Here is a 23,213-nt window from a genome sequence, read left to right as displayed (position 1 = left end):
AAAATTGCTTTAAAAAACAATTACTCCATCAACAAAACCCGACGGTGCAGAACTCAGTGGCAGCACTGAGATCATCTCAGTGAGAAAAGATAATCCTTCCCTTTAAATGACATTAAACCACCTCTTGCTTTAAAAAGGACTGCAGTTCAGATTTAGGTTTTAGCACCCTTTAATAATTGAATGTGTGTAAATATCATTATTTTTTGGATGCACTGCAGCAGGTCCCACACCAAGCACCTCGACAGGAGGAAGGATTATACAAGATCTTGCCATGATGAGGAGACAAAAATGAGACACCTTCCTGTTATCATGCCATGCCTGTCTCTGGGAGCTTTTGTTCCATCAAAAACTTGTTAATTGCTGCCTTGGTACCAAAGGAACAACATGCTGTGGTGGGACCATTAGGAGTCTACAGGGATGGCTCACCCTTAGGGGTTTTTAATTGGCTCAGTGTTCTTAGAAGATGCAATAAAGGGGGATAATCAATTGGTGTCAACGTCTAATAATGGAGATTCTTTACAAAATGGAAGAGAAAATCCAAACCCTACTTAATTGAAAGCTATGGCATCTGGGGCTGCAAAAAATGAGCTGGATGTAAAATTTATGAAGTATTTGTGCACAGCCAAAAAAAGAGAAATGCTGAGAATTTAAGAGGCCATCATCACTTCATGTCTCTGATGGAGCTATGGCTTCAGCTCTCCAAAAAGCAAGTCTGCAAACTCCCATGCAAACCAGTAAATTACAAGTCAGAAGACCCAGTGATCATCTGGCTAATCAACAATTCCCTTACTACAGCAGTGCAAGGACTGCAAATTTTCTTCAGTCCTTCCTGGCAAACCAGAAATTTCCTGTAGAACTCTTTTACCTCATGCAATGTATTCATGGAAATTCTCCAGAACTGCCACTTTGATCTCCTTAAGCATACAGCACGCTCCAGAAGCTTCAGACCAAATAATTGGTTTTGTAGTGCGGTTTTATGAAAAGAAATTAAATGGATGCCCAGTATGGCCAGTTTGCATGAGGACTCAAGTCTCCAGAGGTTTCCTCATGAAAATTCAACTCTGATATCCCAACAGTATCAACTCCAAGCAGTGCATACCGAGAATGGTTTCCTGTTTCCCATGAAAATACAGTGGGGATATAATGAAAGGAAAAAACTCATGTACATGAGACTAATAATAATTAACTTCAGTGTTTTTCTAAAAAGTATTTTGCTTTAAAAGCAACCAATCAGGTTTTCTCCAGGAAACAGCAGACAACAGGTCTTGTGGCCTTTTCCCTCCCCTCACAGTAAGCATCCTCAAACAGAGGGCTGTCAGAACTCAGAGTTCATCCTCATCTTAAATAAACACCCTTTGTTTACTGACAAGTGGACTCTCTTTTGTCTGTGTGTACTCTCCAGTGTTTGGCACGAGGCAGAGAAGCAGAAAGAGGTCAAGATGGCCACAAGGACCATTCCCATCTTTTCCCAGAGCACAGAGCCTTTGTGCAGAGCAAATGCCAGCTGTGACAGCAGTTTGTGATCACAGCTTGCTTGTGACCCCCCCTTCTTCCCCCCCAGACCTCTCAGGGTCCAAAGCCAGCTGCAAGAGAAGCATTTTCACCTGGTGTTGTCCAAAGGTACCTGCTGTGAGAAGCAGTCCATGGCTTTGCTTGGGAGACAAGGGCAGGCCGCAGATTTACCCTGTGGATCTCAGGCCTGGCACCTCCCATGCATCATCACTAAATGGAAGGAACATTTTCTGTTTGTGTCCTCATGTAAATTCAAATCAGTAATGAAGCTGGGAGCATCAAAAGGTTTTAGCAGTGTACAGGATTAGACCAGGCTTAGATAACTGAATAAATGAACTGACTTAATTAGCTCTCCTGAAGCAAATTATTACACAGTGCTCATTTCCAACTCTCATATGAACCCCAAAGAATTCTAGAAATGTATTAATTCCTTGAATAATAAATCTTCTATTTTTGCATACCTACTGCAATTATGATGGATAATGAGATTTTAATTAATCAGACCCAGATTTTTTAATGCTTTTGAAGAATGTAGATACATTAGGGACCTATTTATCGAGTAAATTTTGGAGGGAAAAAAAAATCAAAGGAGCAGAAGCCAACAGGAATACCAACAAAAAAATTTTCTGTGTTAAACAAACTAATTTCTAACGTGCTTCTTAAGAACATCCATCCCACAAACACCCTATCTTGAGTATGAACTCTGCAAGCTCTCAAATCCTGGTCAAAGTATTGACTTTACTACCTCTCTAGAGGCAAAATACAGTTATTGGTTATTATGCTGCACAGAATACATTTTTTGATTTTACTCAAATAAGGTTTTTTCAACTGTAATTTAAATGCTCACTGTATGAAGATTATTTTCTTTCTCCTATATTCTGTGCTTCCAGATACTTCTGAGTGAGAGCCACTTACTATTAACATGGCAAAGCAACTATTAAATGTTAAACCTTTCTCTCATATTTTTCTTTTTTTTTCAATCCCTTTTGAGAAGGCAGCTAAAGATCTCTCTCATGGAAAGGTGGTGGCATTGCAGTTGTCATTAATTATAAATCAGTTTCTAATATGACTGAGAGCACAAGGATTGTAGGGGGTCTTGTTAACATGAGATTAAAATTCTCTTGAAGTGTAATTATTTTGCAGGGGGGTATTGGACTGGATTTGTGACAAGCTATTGCATCTCTGTGCTTACTGCATTGACAGGAGAGATTTTGTTCATCACAGGGAGAGTATCAATGATCACCATTTCTCATGGAGAAATCCTAGCACTTGCAAGGAAAAAACCTGAAGGGGAAGAGAATTTAGATCCTAATTACAGATTTCTAGCAAGTCCCCTTTCTTCTCAGATCCTTTCTTTGATAAAAGTGAAGTTGACACTGGAGGGCACCAAGAAAGTCAAGAGTACAGCACCCAGCAGGGCAAGGTCAGCTCTCACACATGTTTGGAATGGGGAAAAAGGCAGTGCTTCCAGTCTAAACCAAACTGAATTTTAAGTCTTGTTGTGAAACTTTCAAATTTTTTTTTCCTTCTTCAATGAACCTTGCTGGATTTGACATGGTAAATAAGTTTGGCTTTCCCTTCCTTTTCTGCCCCTTAAAAGAACTCAATTATTTCCTCTGGAAAAGCCACTTTTCTTTGAAAAAAATATGGTGAAAGAATTTTTTTAATTAAACCAAGCAATTGGCAGGAGCATATTCAGGCTTCTTTTCCCTCTGTTTGAATTGCTAATCCTTGCACTAAAAAAATGTAATCCTTGCTGAGACACAGAGCAAGGAAATGAGGCAGCAGACTCCTCTGCAGCTGCAGTAATCTGGCCTTAAAGTCAGAATTTACAGAAGCAGTTAGGTTCAGGTGTCCCTCAGGCTCGAGGAATTAGGAAACCAAGTACTTCAGCCTTGAAAGGATTCTCCAATCTGTAAATTTAGCCTCGTGCATAACATGGCAGATCTGGGCCCTGCGAGTGCCTCGCAGAAGACAGCCAGATGTGTCCTCCTTAGCATCTCTCTGGGGATAGCTTAGAGAGCAGATTTTCTTCTGTTCTCCATGTGCACAGAGCTGCTCCTTAAGGAGCACCAGCTCCTTGCTGCATGGCGTGGGTCCCTGGTTTCAGAGCAGCCCCTAAGCCCTGAATCACTGCCCCATTCCCTAGCCTGACCCTCTGAGCTGCACTTCCTCCTCCTCAGCAGCTATGGCACCCCACACCCCAAGGGCCTCTTTAACAGGGGCACAGAGGATGCTAAATTCCATCTGGCCCAGAGAAACCAAGGTCACAGTTGTGGCATTCATGTTCTCTGGAAAACCCCTTCACCCACGATTTTTCTCCTGGGAAGCTGAGAAGCCTCTGAGAAAAGGAACACAATTCTTATCTCATTTGCTTCTCCTGTGTTTTGCTTATGTGGAATGTGTTTGGAGATTGTTTACCACAGGTGATTGTTTCATTGGATTCTGCTGTGAGTTGTTTTCACTCATTGGACAATCAGTGCCAAGCTGTGTTGGGACTCTGGAAAGAGTCACGAATTTTCATTATTATCTTTTTAACCTTCTGTAAGTATCCTTTCTGTATTCTTTAGTATAGTTTAGTTTAGTATTCTTTAACATAAAATAGTATCATAAAATAATAAATTAGCCTTCTGAGAACATGGAGTCAGATTCATCATTCCTCCCTGCTACAGGGCACCCCAGAAATACAATGACAGTGGTCAAATATTGCTAGGAAATTTTCATCTGTATCTACAGAAATAGGAAACTCAGTACAAAAGGCACCTGGCCCAAGACAAAGTGTGTGTTTGCTCAGGCCTTTATGGGAAGAAACTCACCATTTATAATCAGCATCAGTGCTGCTGCAATCCACCTTGCTGATACAAAGATTCATTTAGAAGCTGCTTTGATATGTTGCACTCAGCTCCTTGAGCAATGAAATGCTTTTGTGTGTGGTTTTCCCCACCCCCTGAGTTTGGTTGCCCTCCCCACCACCAATCTAAATTTGCTTTTATGTGCTAGGAAAACAAAAAAAAAAAGTGTGAATTCACCACTTCTGAACATCTTGTCCTCCTAATTTGTACAGAGCTAGTTTGTTCAGCACAGAAACAGTACTAGGAGCAGAATAAATTTAGCTGGGATGCAGGCTGGAGGGAGGGGATGGCAGAGCCAGGGGGGAGCAGAGAGGGGCTCTGCAATGGTGCTGCTCTTCTTGGGGTGTTCTGTCAGCAGGTCTCCTCATGCCCCTGCCCTCCTGCAACCTTGTTTCTGCCAGCTGCAGTCAGGATGGAAATGCCACCTCCATGCAAAGCCTCTCCATCGTTTTATCTTCCTCCTTTCCTCACAAATTTGCCATTCTTCAAATTAACTGTTTTAATCACAGGGTTCAATTTTTAAAAGTTTTTCCTCTCCTCCTTTCAGCTCTCAATTCCCTGGATACCCCACGCCCTCTCAGGGTCTCTCACCCTCCTTTGGCACCCTGTATCCTCTTCCCAGCCCATCCTTTCCCTTCCCTTGCCCTGCTCCTCCTCAAGCACAACTCCTTTTCTTCCCCACTTTCTGTCACTTTCTCCCAGGCTCTTCCCTTCCCAGTTCTACCAGCTCTATCCCAGTTGCATCCCCAACTTCTCCCTTGCTACAGCACATACACAAGGACACAGCCAAGGATGTCACTGAGCCTGAGGACCAGCATTATTGAGAATATGCAATAAAAGACGTGCCAGAGCCACTCAGGGAAAAAGCTGGGGACTGAGGAGAAGTGGAAAATTAACTAAAAGTGGAGAGCAAATACCTTTGGGCATCTGGGCCTAAAATCTACATGGGAGAGCCCTGGCAAGCTGTGCCCTAGACAGGCAGCCTGGAGAAAATCCACAGCAGCAAATCCTCAAGTTAACCCAGGCGCTTCTTCAACCTCCTGCCCATTCAGTTTGAACCAATATTTTGCTTGGAATAAATAGCAGGTTTTCCTCTTTTGAAATAAAAAGGGCAAGTGGAATTGAGATTTTGTTATCTCATATTTTGAGCTGATGACCTTTGCAAAGAAGGGAGGGAATGGCCAACTTCATCTTTACAGCATTTATTTTATGTAACAGCTTTGTCAGCTGAGCTGAAGACAGAAATGGACAGAGCATTATTAGCCCAAGAGAGATGAGTCTCCTCACATTTCTGGAATAGAAATGGGCATGTAAGCCATGATAAGTGGTTATCTTCAGCCAGCAATTTAACACCAGCTACAAAGAGAAAGCAGGCTAGAATCTGCGCTGATAAAAGGCATCTTTGCTATTTGATGTCCAACACTATAATTTGAGGCATTTTAATTTTTTCTCTTGGAGTGAGAGCCTGCCTGTTCTTTGAGGTCTGAGGAAAGGTGAGGATTGTTACACTGGGACAGCAAGAAATGTGTTAACTTGGCACCAGAGATTGCAGAGGGCAGATCCTCAGCCCAACATGATGATGATGATGATGAATCCCCCTCCAGTGCTCTCAGAGGGGCAACGAGGAGGCTTGGCAGTCATTTGGAGTGGCCTGAGGGTTGCAGTAATTTGTGCCTCCCCCAGGAAGCCCCAAAATGGGGATGGTGATGCCAGGAGGCCTCAGAGGCAGCCCAGGAGGCAATGGGTGTGGGATCTGTGGTGCCAGCAGAGCCCTGTGGCTCTCTCTGGGGGGGTTTTCCCTTACAGGAGAGCTGGGGGCTGTCAAAGGGAGAAGAATGCATGCAAACAAAGGAAAAGCTTCTCTCTGTAGCACGGCTGATTGTAGCGGGCATCTTTTTGTGAAAATCCTTTTCTTGGGGTTTTTTCTTCCTGAGAAGCTGTGAGGCTTCAGGAACAAAATGCAAACATTGATTATCTGCTGCCGTGGGATGCAACAGGTGCATCTGTGATTGGCCCATGTTGGATGTTTGTAATTAATGGCCAATCACAGCCCAGCTAGCTGGGACAGAGAGTCTGAGGCAGCTGCCTTTGTTTTCATTCTTGTCTTTTCTATTCTTAGCTTAGCCAGCCTTCTGAGATGAAACTTTTCCTTCTATTCTTTTTAGTATAGTTTTAATGTAATGTATATCATAAAATAATAAATCAAGCCTTCTGAACATGGAGTCAACATTCTCGTCTCTTCCCTCACCTGAAAATCCCTGTGACCACCGTCACAGCTGATGGCTGTCCAGAACAACCCCAAAAAGGCCTGTCCAGAAACACTGCATTTCCCTAGCACAATTATGGCCTAATAAATCAGAGCAATTACCAAGCATACATTATTAAAAACATTTTTGTATCTATCCAAAAATACACATTGTCTCAGTTTGTGCCTGCAGAAACCAAAAGCATTTGTGCCATCAGGCTTCTCTCCTGGCAGTGAATGGGCTGGAGACAATTACATTTTCTTTTTATACTTCCATCATCTCCAGCACCTCTGCGATCAAGAGCTCCTGGCTGTAATGTCACCACAACCATCCCTTGCTGCAGCCATTTCCTCAAGAGCTGCAAGAGTTCCTCCCTGAAACAAGCCCAGCCTGTGGGCCACAGGGTTTTTTGACTGCCAAGAGCCACAAATATGTTCTGTCCAGATCCTGGCAAAATGCCTGTGCAGAGATCTCTGTCACAGCTTGGAGAGAACGTGGCTGCTCACATGGGGCCCACTTGGCTCTGACAGCCACCTTTTGGTCAGTTTTCCCTCTGAGAGATGCATCCATGTCTCCTGGCCCTTTCTGTCACACAAAACCTGCTCCAGAAATTTCCATGGAAAATCTCAGTGATATATGGTCTCCTCGAGCCAGGTCTCATAAGCTCTTGGAAATTTATGTCACACCCAAGATAGCTCAGCTACCTTAGAAGGCATCAAATCAGCAGGATGGCTTCTGTGGTAGTGTTGGAAACAGGAAAGTTTTATTAAAAGGCAAAATAACAAAGCTCTTTACAGAGGAAAAACTGAGGCAAAGTAAGAGGTTCTTGCTCTTGGTAGAACACCTCACAAAAGCCATTAGTTCCTTTGTTCTCTTCTTTTTCTAGTAAACTGCTTAGACAGGACTTTTTGGCTCTTGTCCTGTTGGCTATCTTAAAGTTTGAGGTGAAATCCCTCAAGTCCTATGAGGTGTCTTTTTACCTAATTGAGGAGAAAAACTTCTGGGCTTTTTTTCCTTTTCTAGGAGACAAAGGATAATTTTGTCACTCCATCAACAGGGGGCACATTCCCACATCCCAGTCCCTGCCAAGCCCCATTTCCTCACACTTCTCCTGAGGGTGGTACCTTGCCAACTACAAGGAAGCAGAGGTGGAACACAACTGTTGCTGAATGAGCCCAGGTACAGGAGTTCTGGTCTACAGCAGACTGATGTCATGATTGCATTTATTTAATATTATGAATATAGAGAAATAAACATATGCACAGACCATGTTTATTTCACTCTATCAAATGTAATTTTAACAAACATGGCAATTTTTACTGTGAAACAGAATGTCTCAACTATTATAAGTTTCAGTGCTTTGTAATTGTGCTTCAATAGGCACAAGAAGTATTTTACTGCACAGTGAATGCATTTCATTAAAGAGCATAAATTTACACCCTGTTGTAAATGAATGTTCTTTTTACACTGTATTTTTTTCCCTGCAGAATGTTGCCATTTCAGTATTCACTGTAATCACTCCACTGTGTTGCAAGCAAATGTCATTTATATGATATGTAAAAATTCAGAGAATTCAATTTAAGGGATCTCAGTCTGAAGTATAAATACATGCAAGCCACGTAACACAAATAAACTTACTCCAGATGGTTGCAGATAAAATCAAATCCCGCCATCATAAGAAATGAAATTCCCAGTACAAATACAGGCAATTCAGTACAGCTTCTGCTGACCAAACTGGGCAGAAAAATTAGCACCAATCCAAACATAATAAATTTAATGAAGTTTTTGCCACTAATTAGAGACCAAGCATTATGTTTTCTAGGTGGTTAAACAGCTTTTCCCTCTGCATGTTTCTGAGAATCTGCATGGATTCCCCCAGCTATCTGCCCCAGAAAGTACCACAGGTAAATATCTAGAAACAGAAACTATTGATACCATAAAATGAGCAATTCTAAAAGGAACAATGGTTTATTTGCCTCTCCACATTACAGCTGCCTGGAGTACTTACAGTACAGCCCAAGAGCATTAACAAACAGCCAAGCTATTTCTTCTCTGTTGATAGCCACCTTATTGCTTTCAGCAGCTAGCAAATTAAACCTTCAAAATAATTCTCATGTGCACTGACTGTAAAGTGAATTTAAATTAAACTAATATATTACAAGAAAAGTGAGTACCTAGCCAGAGTTCTCAGCAGCCTCTCTCTTCTTCCCAAGCCAGGCTGGGAGCACACAAATATAGTTACACACTTCACACCTGCCACCGTGCATCTGCCCAGCCATATGCTGCAGGACGCACCTCATCCCAGCCCTCACACACATTTGTATTTGCAAACACCTCCTGCCACTGGGAGGTGGGGGAGCCCAGCCAAGTGCTGCTGAAACCAAACAACAAAAGCCTCGCTGCCCATTCCTCCTCCGCCAGGTGCCCTTGTGTCCTCCCCAAACTCTAAAATGGCAATGGGCACCCCAGGCAGCTCAGCAGATGCAGCTGGACATGAAGCCAAAAAAAGCCAAAGTTACTGACTCAATACCATTACACCAGGACGAGTCTCAGGTTTCTGTGGCTGAGATGACCCCCAAGGTATCAGAAAGTCTCTTTTTTCCCAGCCCTGCAACTGCAGAAGAATTTGAGATTCTTCAGTTCTGCTTTTCAGGGTTGTTTATTTTTCCTTATCTATAACTATCTATTTCCTTATCTATTCTTTCTCTGACCTGCTGAGATCTGTCCAGCAGGTCGGGTTGAGGCACTCTGACCACTCTTGGGGTGGTGTTAGCTTTTTATACTAAGAACTACAAGTACTTTATTTACAATAATTTTCCAATTCCTATCACCTATGTTAGATAGTCTGTCTCTACTCTAAACCAATCCAGAAGTGTCACCATCACAGCAGAAGATGAAGGACAAGAAGGAGAAGAAGAAGGACAGGACATGCCCAGATTCCTCCATCTTGCCTCTGGAACCCCCATTCTAAATCCTCAAAATTCTACTTTTTCACCCTTTGACAACTTAACTATTATTCTACTCAAACTCTTGTGGCTTGTAATCTTCACACAAAGTTGGTAATTTTTTCCATGGGCTAAAATCGAAGGCACAGGTGTCTTTGACTCTGTGCCGAGGTCTCTGAGCCCCCTGCCAGGGTCTCGAGTCATCCAGGGCAGCCAGAGGAATGTCCTGGGTTCCAACAGACAAGGCAATCTTGCATAGCCCTGCTGGCATCCTTCTCCTTCTATTTATCCAACATTCCCAAGCTATCACTGATTGATGAACTTCTATCATTCAAGTTCAGGCCTGGGAGCAGCCTGCAAAGCTGTCTCACACCTTGCACTTGCTGGCTTCAGTGCAGAGCTAAACACTACTCTGAGAATGTTTTAATTGCTCAGTATTCCTGAGATGGAACAAAAAGAATGGCAGTGGATAGATGGATTTGAAGTGCTCTAAAACAGCCTCAAACACAGCTTCTTTCCTCTTAGGCTGCTGGACCAAGCCCTAAAAATATGAAAATCCTGATGTGATTGAGAATAACTACATTTTGGAGAGGTAGTTATTCTTGGTACTTGATGAAATTCAGCTTAGATGAAAATTTGGGAACCTACTTCTTACCTGTTTATAAAATAATAATTTATTAATAAACTATTTTAAATCCTGTTCTTTTTGTTTCTGGGCACATATCAGTTTTGTCTTCTGCACCTCTAGCTTGAAGATTTTATCTTACACTGAAAGCAATCTTAAAAATCTCTGCTTTTACTCTAGGTCAAATTCAAGTTAGCCTCCTGCAAGTAATGCCCTGCAAGTGTCTCAGCAGGATATCATAGCAGAAATGGCTCTTTAAGTCTGGCACCAGGCACAGGCAGGTTGGAGAATGGATATAATCAGATTTCAAGGCAGAAAATCTGACTGCATCAGCACTGTGAAACCCAGCAAGGGTTCAGCACACAGAGCACAGAGTAGGGGAAAAAGCAGAAAAATGAGAGCAGCCCTTCTCTTGGTGTAGGTAATGCTTTTCCACAGGAATCATGGGAATGCTTTGGGTTGGAAGGGACCTTAAAGATCATCTCATCCCAGCTCTCTGCCATGGGCAGGGACACCTTCCACCAGAGCAGGCTGCTCCAAGCCCTGTCCAACCTGAACACGAACACTTACAGGGATGGAGCACTCAGCCTCTCTGGGCAACCTGTGCCAGTGGTTCATCTTTCTCTGACTGAAAAATTTCTTCCCAACAGATAATCTAAACCTGCCCTTTATCTGCTTAAAGCTATTGTTCCTTGTCCTGATGCTGCCCGCCCTTGTAAGAAGTCCCTCTCCCTTCTTTTTAGGTACTGGAGGCCCACAGTGGGGTCTCACCACAGCCTTTTCTCCAGGCTCAGCCCAAAGTTCTCAGCCTTTGCCGGAGAGGTGCTCCAGCCCTCTGGTTATCTTCATATCATTATCTCCACCCTGTGGAGGGTGGCCGGCTGCTCTGGGAGGCTGCCCAGCCCCTTGCAGAGCAGGGCAAGCACCATCAGGTTCTGCATGGAGATACATGGGGCACATCCCCTCAATATCAAATAAGGAATTCCTGCATAATGGCCAGCACAAGTTCTGAACACTCCTTTTCATCCAAAGTCACACATCACAGCTCTCCTTACCCCTTGCACTTACACATGTGAAGCAGCCACTCATTTTATTACTCTGTGCAGAGTTTGATTACCAAAATCTGTTACACACATTCTTGAGACACACCCAGTCACTGCTGGCATTAGCACACAGCTCCTCCTGGATTATTCCTCAGCATTTTAAAGCTGCCCATGCTGCTGCTTGGTACAAGATTGGATTTACCAGCATTTCATTTCCTGATTCAACCTTCCTGGCTGGAAGTTTGCAGCTCCAGTCCCTTGGAAGCCCGTAAGTTATGCATGGGTCTAGCACCAGAGCAGTTTAGGTGCCCTTTTAGAGCAAGGGTAACATTGCTGGACAGGAACTATGTTGTCTGCACTGCAGGTCACAGAGTACTATGTGATTCCTGCTAATTAAATTCACTGTGGGAGGCTCCTTTCATCTCCACGTGGTGCCTAACTGCAGAGCTGGATGTTGCCCCTAATTGCTTTTTATAACAAGGTTATAAAAGTCACGCTGTTGTGTCCAGCTATGTCAGGGCCCTGACAACTGTACAAGACCAGAAGTGACATTAATACCATACTGTATTGTACCAAAATTGGATATTAATGAGGAAATTCCAGTCCTGTTTCAGTAGGATCTTATTGTGATCAGTTAAGAGCTGTATTTACACAGGAATGTTAAGGAACATTAAAATAAAACTCCAAGTAAAAATCGGGATATCTATGTAACCTAAATGATGTGTTAAGACATGAGATAATCTAATTGAGCAATACTGTTAGCTGTCAGGTTAAAAATGTGTCTAACAGCATATTACAATGTGTTTTCTTCAGCCCAACACAAGTAAACTGAGGGAGTGAGTGCAGATTTCTTGTTATGACCAATTATTTTCCTTGGCAAGGAGCTAAGTGTGAAAAGATCACTGGATGACCAGATGCTTTTCCCCTGCTAACAAAGAACTTCTGCACAGTTCAACATTGGAGCTAAATGGACAAGAGGGCCAAACCTGAGACTACTCAAACCCATCCCAGATATCCCTGTTTCTGGACTCAGCAATAAATGAACTTGGGGAAAAAGCAAGTTAGCCCAGCCTGAAACAGCCTCTTGGCACCAGCATTGTTGCTATTTCCACCTAAAGCCCACACTCCTTGGGACTCCTGTGGAAGTCTTCTCTGGGCACAATCTGCTGCACTACGGGGCAAAAGATTAATGCCATTAAATTCAGTCTCAGATTACTCACCCAGGCCAAGCAGGAGAGAAGGGTTCCTAGTGTTCATATCACCAGGGGATACATTCTGCCCCTACTTGTACTCCTGTGTCACAGACATATTTTCTGAAAAATCCTTTTGCCAGGATTTTTTCTCTTGAGAAGCTGATAAACCTCAGAGGGAAAGAAAAACAATAATTATCTGCTGCTGTGGAATGCAACAGGTGCATCTTTGATTGGTCCATGTGAATTGTTTCTACTTGATGGCCAATCCCAGGTCCAGCCTGTGTCTGGGTTTTTATTATCATTCTTTTCCTTGCTAGCCTTCTGATGAAATCCTTTCTTCTATTCTTTGAGTATATAATTTTCTTTTAATACAATATATATTATAAAATAATAAATGAGCATTCTGAAACATGGAGTCAAGGTTCTCATCTCTTCCCTCATCCTGGGACCCCTGTGAACACCACCACACTCCTGCACCCTCACTAGACATCAGAGGCAGAATTCATCCCCACAGACTTTGAAGTCTGGGATGCCATTTTGGAGGGACAGGTGCCACTAGATCATGGATATTTTTCTACAGTAATTGCCAATTAATAAGCAAGGGAAACTGATCTTTAGAAGTGCTTGTTGCTCAGTAGCTCCTGGTTCAGATGGAGATGCAGTGGGTAGAAGTACCATGCTAAACCCCTCCTGCAAACCAAACCCACGTGGCACAGGCTTGCCCCAAACCAATAGCAATCAATTATTAGCTAATGAAGCAGTTAATCACAGTCTGAAATGTGTTTGTCCTAGAAAATGCTCACTAGTCCTACATATGCAACGTGCTTACATTAACATTTTAGAAGGCTCAGCAGCTTCCAAGTTCCTTTATGTTTGCACACAGCAGAGATCTCTAGGAAAATCTGATAGGAAAGCACAGTGTACACTGAATTATTATAACAGACACCTGAATGAAGTTCTTAAGGCAGGGCAGCTCCACTTGCTTTACACACAACTTGCTGCTTTCTCATTATATTCTTTATCTATTGTTGAGTCAAGAATAAAATCCAATTTTGTCAAACATTTTAAGCAAAATATAAAGGCCAGGGTGTGATGGTGTTCACAGGGGGTTTTGGTTGAGGGAAGAGATGAGGATCTGACTCCACGTTTCAGAAGGCTTGATTTATTATTTTATTATATATATTACATTAAAACTATACTAAAAGAATAGAAGAAAGGATTTCATCAGAAGGCCAGCTAAGAATAGAAAAAGAAGGAATGATAACAAAGGTTTGTGGCTCAGCTCTCTGTCCCAGCCAGCTGGGCTGTGATTGGCCATTAATTACAAACATCCAACATGGGCCAATCACAGATGCACCTGTTGCATTCCACAGCAGCAGATAATCAATGTTTACATTTTGTTCCTGAAGCCTCTCAGCTTCTCAGGAGGAAAAAATCCCAAGCAAAGGATTTTTCATAAAAGATGTCTGCAACACCAGGGAAGAGTGCTTTTTCAAATGACTTTCTATTCGACATGCCCCTGTCTGAGACCAGGATAATAAGGACATTTAGCCCTTTCCAACTGATTTCAACTGCATCAAAACCATCATCAGCACATCTCTTAACTAAAGAGCACCACTGAAGAAAGCTTGCCTTGCTCAGGAGCTCACACAATGTTCCACCAAGTTTTCCAGTTTACAGATAGAAGAGAAAAACTTGGATTATCCTGTCCCTTTGCAGCTCTGCCAGCCCCTTACATCTCCACTAGGAATCCAGGTAGGACTTCAATGGCTTTGGTTTCTCTGGAGCATATTTCCAAAGCAGGCACTCAGCCTCAGTCTGATCACGAGAGCAAGGAAAAGGGGGGAACATTCCTGCAACTCCCTGCAAGCTCCTGTTCTAAATGCACAGCAGAAACCTGTGAAATATCTCAGAAATCAAAGAGAAAACCCTGGGAGACCAAGGCATTATATATTGTTCTGTGCCTGGAACACCCCAGAATTCCCTGTAATGGAAGAGGAGACCACAGGGAGCTGCAGATGTTCCCAGCAGCATCTGTCTGCAGCAGCAGCAGCACAGGCAGTCTGTGGTATTTTCAGGGTCCTCCGTTGTGGGGAGGAAAGATGAATCTGACTCCATGTTCTCAGAAGGGTAATTTATTATTTTATTATGTTATATTAAATAAAAGAATACTACACTAAACTATTCTAAAGAATAGAGGCTGGATACTTACAGAAGGCTTAACAAGATACTAATTAAAAACCCGTGAGCCTCGCCAGAGTCCTGACACAGCTGATGGTGATTGGTCATTAAGTTAAAACAATTCACATGAAACCAATCAAACATTCACCTGTTGGATAAACAATCTCCAACCACATTCCAAAGCAGCAAAACACAGGAGAAGCAAATTAGATAACATTGGTTTCCTTTTTCTCTGAGGCTTCTCAGCTTCCCAGGAGAAGAAATCCTGGGCAAGTGGATTTTTCCAGAAATCCTGGGCAAGGGGATTTTTCCAGTGACACCAGTCCCTTCTGGCAGCTGTGTCACAGAGGACTCTAAAGCATTGAGATCCCAGTGGAGCTGCACTGGTGTTTGCAATAAATGAGAGGAAACATTCACATTTTTACAAGGCAGTTGTAAAATCACAAGGCACTTGACTACACCAGCAGCTCAGCACTGTTTCTCAGCTCACCACTCATTTCTTCACATATTATAAAAGATAATAACTGCTTGTATCAGGTACAACAGAGGTGCTCTGTTAGGGTGCTGCTGCAGTGCTCTGTCACCCTGGCTCCCACATGAAGGGCTCTGTGCTGACAGAAATGTAGAGTGGCTCTGTTTCGAGAGGCTCTACAAGCCTAAAAGCACCTTACTGGAAATATAAAAAGCTCCCCAAAAACTAAAGCAGTGAGAAAGATTTCAGCATGTGCACTATGTAGAGTCATAGGAGAATGACATGAGGGGGCTGCAGAAAGCTCAGCAGACCAGCACTGAGGATTGTGAGCTGGTTTCTGATTCTTATTTGCAATTCAAGAGGTCTGTGATTGATCAGACCATTGTTTCTTCTCCTCTAACTACAGTCCTTTCCACCCTCAGGGAAATACCAAAGAACAAGGAGTGAATAATGCTCTTAAGATATAAACCTTTGACATTTGGTGGATATTTTAACCAATGCTGGCATTTCATTACTGATATCAAATAAAGAATTATACAGCCTCATTCAGCCTGATTTCCCTCAGACTATTCCAATCAGTACCAATTGCAGCCTAAGTCTCAGGTTGAAGATTTCATTTGCAAATTAAATTTTGAGGGGGGTGGGGGAGATAAATCTGTTAGTCTGTGGTTTGATCAAAAGTTTGAAAGCTAGTCTTATAACAAAAGAGTGAAATCTAGGCTGCAAAGTCAACATGGGGTTGACTCAAAATTTCCTCACCCGAAATTTCCTCACCCAAAATTCCTCACAGCCCTTTTAATAGCAGAAATGTTTCAAACTAATACATCTGGGTCTCTGAAACAGTGGCAGCAGTATTTCAAACATTCTCAAAGCCCAGATTCTTGCATGGGCTTGAACTGGTGACAATAATTGTCGCGATCAGCTTCTCAGGCCAAAGAGAAACACGCCAGGACCGCGCAGGCGGGCTCAGCTGTCTCAGAGGAAACACTGGAGTGAAGCAGGATGCCAGGGCTTCAAAAAGGAAAAGCTGGAGGGCATAGCAGCACATGTGCTGAGTGGCAGAAAATTAACAATTTTGATACTGCAGCTACTCCAAAAGACACATTGCCAAAGAATAGAACAGCAGAATTCAGTGAAAAATTAGAAAATACTCAGCGAGTTTGGGACATCAAATAATCAATGTTTGTTCCCCAAATTGTAATTGATGAACCAAAACTTTCTTTAGGGCACAGAAGGCACCTCAAGAGATGCATCAAGCAGCATTCAGCAAAGCAGCACATGCCAGAGCTTTGCCATCAGCAGGATTCTCCACAAAGCTTTTAAGGCAGGTCACAAACCAGCAAAACACCAGCTGCTTGCATTTACTTTTTTTTTTGTTACATTTCTAGAACAAACTTCTCTTAAGACAAGTCTGACCGAGTTATGTACAATGCTTTCTCTTGCTCCAACCATTTAAATAGATTTGATAAGCAAGCCAGATTGCATGCCAGCGCTTCCAACAATTATTTTGCAAGAAATCCTGTGATGAACCTTAGTCTCTTTTCACACTGACTTGATTATACTCACAAAACTTTACACTTGTTCATACACAATGTGAAAATAAAACACTGCCAGGCCAGCAGACAAATCAGTGACCTAAATGTTCCAGAAAATGAAATTATATATGTCTTGGCTGTCCTGCAGGGCTTGCAGAAGCAGGAAGAAGTATCACCAAATAACTTGAATTCAATAATTCCCCAGAAGCACCAATTCCCCTAACCTCAGGAAATTCTGATACAGTCAGCAGGAGAAAATACGTCTCTCTGGCAGCTAACTACAAAAACAGAAAGTGGGATACTCAGGAAAAAGCAAACTAATAAGAGAACTATACACTGGAAGATATATAGGGAGAGAAAGAACAGAAGATTTCTTCTCTGTCAAGCAGAGGGTTACAGATCCATCCTGTGTTAACACTTCCTTTCCAATTTGCTCACAAACACCTTTATTTTTTTATTTACTTGAAACCCTGGCTTTGAAGCAGTGGGCTATGGGAATGAAACAAAAGGATGCATTACAAAACATCTCTCTGTCAGCCATTTGGTCTGACCAGCTGAGCTTCTTTTAATGTAATGCAAAAGAAGCTGAGCAGGCCCTCAAGCAGAGGATGCTCCTGGCCTCAACTGGAGCCTGATCAAATAATTGTCTTCCTATTAGAGGGTGCAGTCTTGCAGCCCTGCTGCTGAAATGGTGCTTTGATCATATCTTGTGGAAAACTGGCAAGAGCAACCATTTACTGTCACATTTCTGCTTTTACTCTGCAGCTCTTATTACTTTATATGCATAAAAAATGCATGGCTACTTATAAATCTTTGATTCTATTCCGGACTAGACCTGTTACATTTTTCACCTCCCCTCCCGGATAAAGTCTGGAAAATGCACACATTCCATACAGGGCATGGGAAACTGCAAGTTTGAGCACAGGCATTCACTCAAAGGAGAGCAGCAGCTGTTCCAGGAGCAGCACCAAAACCAGGAATGTGGAATTTGTCCTTTTTTTGCAAATAATTACCCTGAAATTATGAGAGGCAGCCTCAGTGTTAGAGTGCAAGGAGGCTGAGATGATTGTTCCTCCTTTCATGTTCCTGCTGTGAGACAGAGCATGATACCAAAAACTCTTAGCAGGTGAGCTGGTGATAATTACTGTTTTACAGCTCCATGCAAGAAAACCACCCTGGGAAAGGGACACAGCTGCCAGGACAGCCTAGATCCCTGAAAAAGTGAAACAGCAGCCTACAAACCTGCCTAGTCATTGAGAGGGCTCACTCATGAAAGATTCATAGTGGCCATTGAGTCCATTCATTGATCCAAGCTCCTACTCTTGACAGAGATACCAATGCTCTGCCCTTTTCCCAGGTATCCTCCACATCACTCACCCTTCATCTCTACTTCTCCCATCTCCTCAATTCCCAGAGGGACAGGCAGCCCATATTCAACTGCAGGGATAAGAACATCCCTGGAGAAACCACTTCTGCCTGGGCCCATGAGGCTCTATAGGCATTCTAAAATGCTCTGAAAAGCCAAAAACCAGGCACTTACCAGCAGGAATGCTAAGGAGATGAAGAAGAAAAATAAACACGGACATGCAAAACAAAGATTTTTGGATGCACACATCACACTGCCTGAAAGAGATCCCACTGTAAATCTTGCTATGCTACCCATTGCCTTGAGACTTACCTTAATCAAGTAGTTGTGCAGTCTTTCAGCTTAAAGATGATCTTTAAAGAACAGGCATTGCTCTGCTCACCCTCTTTCTTTTATTTTCCTCCCACAGAGGTATTTTGACTGGATGTAGGAGTCTGAAATCACAAGCCAAGTGAGTGAAGGAAGGGGTGGGGAAGGCTTCTTTAATCACACAGGTGATAGTGAAGGGAGATTTGCACCTGGGCCAATTACCCAATAATCTGCAGCAGCTCCTGGTAGAAATGCCCCACTTTGTTCTTAATCCTTTTGTAGTGCCAGCCCAGCTTGGTGCCACCTCTCCTCTCCTCTCTGACCCCTTCTCCCCCCTAACATGCACATGCTGCTGCATTTTATGTGCTGAAACAAACTCCTGGTGCTCAGGTATTGTGCAGATTACAGCCAGCAGGATCTCCTGTTTTCCAGCTTCCTTTTATTTCCCAGCCAGTAACTGCCTGTTCTATGCATCAGGAGCTTAGGAAGAAAATATGTTATTTCCATGAAGGCTGACACAGCCTTTTTCTTCATTTATACCTACTGATTTTTATTTTTTCCCCCCACTGATGCATTATATGAGTCCCTCTCTGAGTTCCAGTTTTTGGACACCAGTGTTTTACTTTTAGAAAATGCATGTGCTGTTTAGCATACTATGGAGTGAGAGTGGGCCAGGTGGAGATCATTTTACATGGCAGGGAAATGAGGCCTCTTTTCTCCATAATTATCAAATCTGCTTCTACAGAGAGCTTTTCTCTACTGCTAGGCTGCAGCCCTCAGTTACCTTATGCCACTTGGTAAATATTCAAAGGTCACTAAGCAGGATTTCCTCTGGAAGGCAGAGTTCCTAGAAACACAGGGCTACGGTAAGGAAAATAGTCCTGTGTGAAGCCTGGCTCCCTAACAGGATGAAAATTTCTCAGTAGTTAGAGCTGAATATTGAGAAAAGGAAAAGCTTTTCTTCTGGTTCCAACATTACCTGAGAAATATCAGTTATCAAAGAGGGAGAACACAATTTTACCAGGAGTCATAATATGTTTAAATTGGTATATACTCTTTTTTCTTTTTGGACTTGGTGGAACATAGCAGATGCAAAAACCATTGGAAAGGTGAAGGATGCTAAGCAAAGTTACCATGCAGGTAACTGTGCCTGTGTCAAATTCACTTTAGATGACATTTCTTTTTCATTAAGTCATTGAAGCTTTCACCTAAAAACCTCTTTTACATGTTTTCCTTTCATCTTGTCCCCAGTTAGCTTTTTCAGTAGAGTTAAACTGGAGATTAATCCATTTAAGTTTAATGTTGCCTACATGAGGGTACTTGAGATAAATCAGTTTTAAGTAATGAAGGGTTTAAATTCAGGGCAGAGGAGTGAAGCTGCATGAGTCCATCTTTTGGACCTCTGTTCAAGGCAGCCTGGCCACAATTAAGCACAGTTTGTTTCCACAGTGGGCAATGTACAAGAGCATGTAATGACAGAACAAGGGGGGAGGGCTTACAACTGGAAGAGAGTATGTTTAGATTGGATATTAGAAAAAATTGTTTATTCTGAGGGTGGTGAGGCACTGGCACAGGTTGTCCAGAGAAATTGTGGCTGCCCCATTGCTGGATCAGCCAGCAATGGAATTAGAAGATCTTTAAGGCCCCTTCCAACCCAAACCTTCTATGATCCTGTGTAGGCCGTGTGTGCAGGATACATCCAGTTTCTCTGGGTGCATTACCTGTCAAACCCTCACAAAACCTGCCATCCCAGGTTTGCTCAAGACAACCTCTCCATGATAGTGATGCCAGATCAATTTGGTCTTTTTTTCCTTTCATATTCTCTCTGCATTCTTTACACATATATTTGGAGCTCTGGATTATTGCATTCATATCTAGTTTTCCCTGCTCTGATAGGCAGAAAGACAAAACTTATTTATTTCTCTGGATCTGGATTGGAGGCACTTGAGATGGTATTTCATGTTCTGACTCAGGTGTTTATTATTTCTTATCACTAAAACAGTCTCACAACCATGAGTTCAGCAGCTTTTCATTAGCAAGGCACAAAATGACCAACAATCTCTTGTTACAAGGGCTTTTAAGACTAAACTATCCAATTAAGAACTGACACCCGGATTATTTCCCTTTCAACCCAATAACTGATCCCAAAGAGCCCCCAATGGGGACTTTTCTGCCCAATTACAAAATGCCACCCAAACCCATGGAGAAGGAGGAAGAAGAAGAATGAAGAAGAAACCCAGGACAACACCCTGTGCCCTCCATCCACAACATACTAAAAATCCCAAAACCTAAATTTCTCACCAAGTGATACACCCACACTACTCTCTATAATCTATTTCACACTTTTATGGATTTTGGTCTATTCTGGAGTTTAGGAAACTTTCTCCATGAGTGAGGGTCAAAGACAGTGCTCCCCTGGGGGTCAGGGCACCCCAGAGCAGACATGGAAATATTCCCAGTGCCCTGGGTTTCCACACTCATTCTAAAGCCCCTATCCTATCTTGGTTTTTTCTGAGAGCCAAGGCCAAAAAACAGCTCTTTGGGACACATTTTCATCAACAAGTTTCCATCAGAGGGGGAAGGACTTAGAGAGGGGGAACTGTGGGAAATGGATTTGTGCAGAGTTCTCAGGGCCTGACCGAAGGCCCACACAGTGTGTGCATCCATATGCAAACCTTGAGACAAGAAATGCTGACTTAGAAATGCCATGGAATGGGACAGATGTTGTTGAGAGAGAAATGGAGCCAGAAAAAAGTTTCAAAAGATGGCCTTGCAAATAAGACTAGATACTTTGGAGAAACAGAAGTATGAAAGATCCATCGTAGTGGGACCCATGAGGGGTAGTTTTAGATGACTGGCTTTAAGACATCCACAGCATGGTGTGGCAAAAAGCTGATAGGCCAAGAAACACTTTTAGTGTATTGTGATTAGGAAATAGCTGATTGTGATGGTGTGTGTTGCAGACATTTTTTTATGAAAAATCCTTTCCTCAGGACTTTTCCTCCTGAGAAGCTGTGAGGCCTCAGGAACAAAATGCAAACATTGATTATCTGCTGCTGTGGAATGCAACAGGTGCATCTGTGATTGGCCCATGTTGGATGTTTGTAATTAATGGCCAATCACAGCCCAGCTGGCTCGGACAGAGAGCTGAGCCACAAACCTTTGTTATCATTCCTTTCTATTCTTAGCTTAGCCTTCTGGTGAAACCTTTTCTTATATTCTTTTAATGTAGTATTTTTTAAATGTAGTATATATCATAAAATACTAAATCAAGCCTTCTGAAACATGGAATCAACATTCTTGTCTCTTCCCCCATCCTAAGACCCCTGTGAACACGGTCACAGGTGTAATTATAACATCTGTGTTTTCTCACCCTTCTCATGGGAACAAAAGTTTTTAAAATGCCTCTCAGTTGCCCCATCTCTGGGTTAGGAAAAGAGCATTGTCCGACAAGGGGGAAATTACCTCACCTCTTATATCTCTAATTGGTGATTTTCATCAAATATGCTAATTTGCTAACCTGTAAAAACTGTATAAAACCCCTAGTGCTCCGTGGAAAGAACACTGACCACTAGGATATTTTTAGTTGGAAAACGCTACCTTCTCTTTCAGCAGATTAAAATACTACATGGAATAATTTAGTGTTGTAATAGGAAATAATAAAAACGCCAACAACTGTTCACGCACAACCTCCTCAAAGGAACCTTTGTGCTTCTAAGAATCAACAATCCAGAAATGAAATGGGAGATTCATGTGATCCCCCTGGTGCAGCTGAGTCTGCTACATATGGTAGTGCTTTGTGCCAGGCTTTTGTGCTGGCACAGGCATATGGGATCAGACACAGAGGAGGAGTTCTGAACTTTGCTGCAGAAGGATGAATGAATTCAAGCTGGAGTAGCAGCACAGATCCTGCACTAGCCAGTCCAAAAATAGTGAAGAAATCCCTTTTCTACATTTAGCACTCTGTGGATGGGTTTCTGTGTTCATTGATGAGCTCCTAGGCCAGCTCAAGTTTTACAAGAGCTGTAGCTCTTTATTTCTACAGTCAAAAGAGTGCAGGAGTTTTGAATATTAGCACAATAATATCTCCCTTTTTGCTTTCACTGCATTCAGCCGGGCTGACTCCACTAAATAACAGATAAATCTTAACTGTCTGTTATAGAAAGATTGTTTTGAAAAAGGGTTTCTTGCCAGACTATTATCCATTTTGTACCACTTTTTCTTTCCTTGTTCTTTTTTATTCTTCTATGAGAAAGAAAAAGGAGAGAAAAAATCTTTCTTTTTGTCCTGATCTAATTCTTGTGGCTGATATATAAGAGCACCAATTGATTGTAGTTTTTCATTTTGTCAGCTTTTTTAAAACAAATTCCATAGCATGATCTGACCAGTGACGAATGAGCCAGCACTTCCACTTGGAATACTAATGCTGAATTATCTGGCTGCCTGGGATCTGATGGAGATGCAGCAAGAATTAAAAAAATTACTGCACAGGAGCAGTGCTGACTGACGTAAGGCCTGCAAGCTGAGCTTTTGACCTCCGCTGTTTCTACAGTAACTGTGCCACGCTTTGTGCTTTCTATTCTCAGGCTTGCCTTGGAAGCCAATTAAATTAAAAGGCTATTCATTTCATTCTGTTTGTCTCCAGGAGGCTCACATAGAAATGCAAACAATTCCTGTTCATAGTTCCCTGCATCAGAGAAACTGATACTGTGCTGCTAATTTGTGATAACACTGTTAATCAATATGCAATCTGCCCTGATTTAAGAGCTGTACATAGTATGTTCTGTGAATTTACAAAACACTGATTAGGGAGATCATGAAATTCAATCTTCTGAAGGGCATATCTTTCAAACCCTTAATGCAGCTCTTTTTTTGGTTTAATCAGATAATTAATCATTACCACTCAGGCTTTCCAAGAGCCAGATTCATCAATA

This window comes from Melospiza melodia, chromosome 3 (assembly GCF_035770615.1).
Source record: "Melospiza melodia melodia isolate bMelMel2 chromosome 3, bMelMel2.pri, whole genome shotgun sequence".
Taxonomy (NCBI): Eukaryota; Metazoa; Chordata; class Aves; order Passeriformes; family Passerellidae; genus Melospiza; species Melospiza melodia.
The sequence above is the reverse complement of the archived record's forward strand: the minus strand, read 5'-3'. Positions refer to the sequence as shown.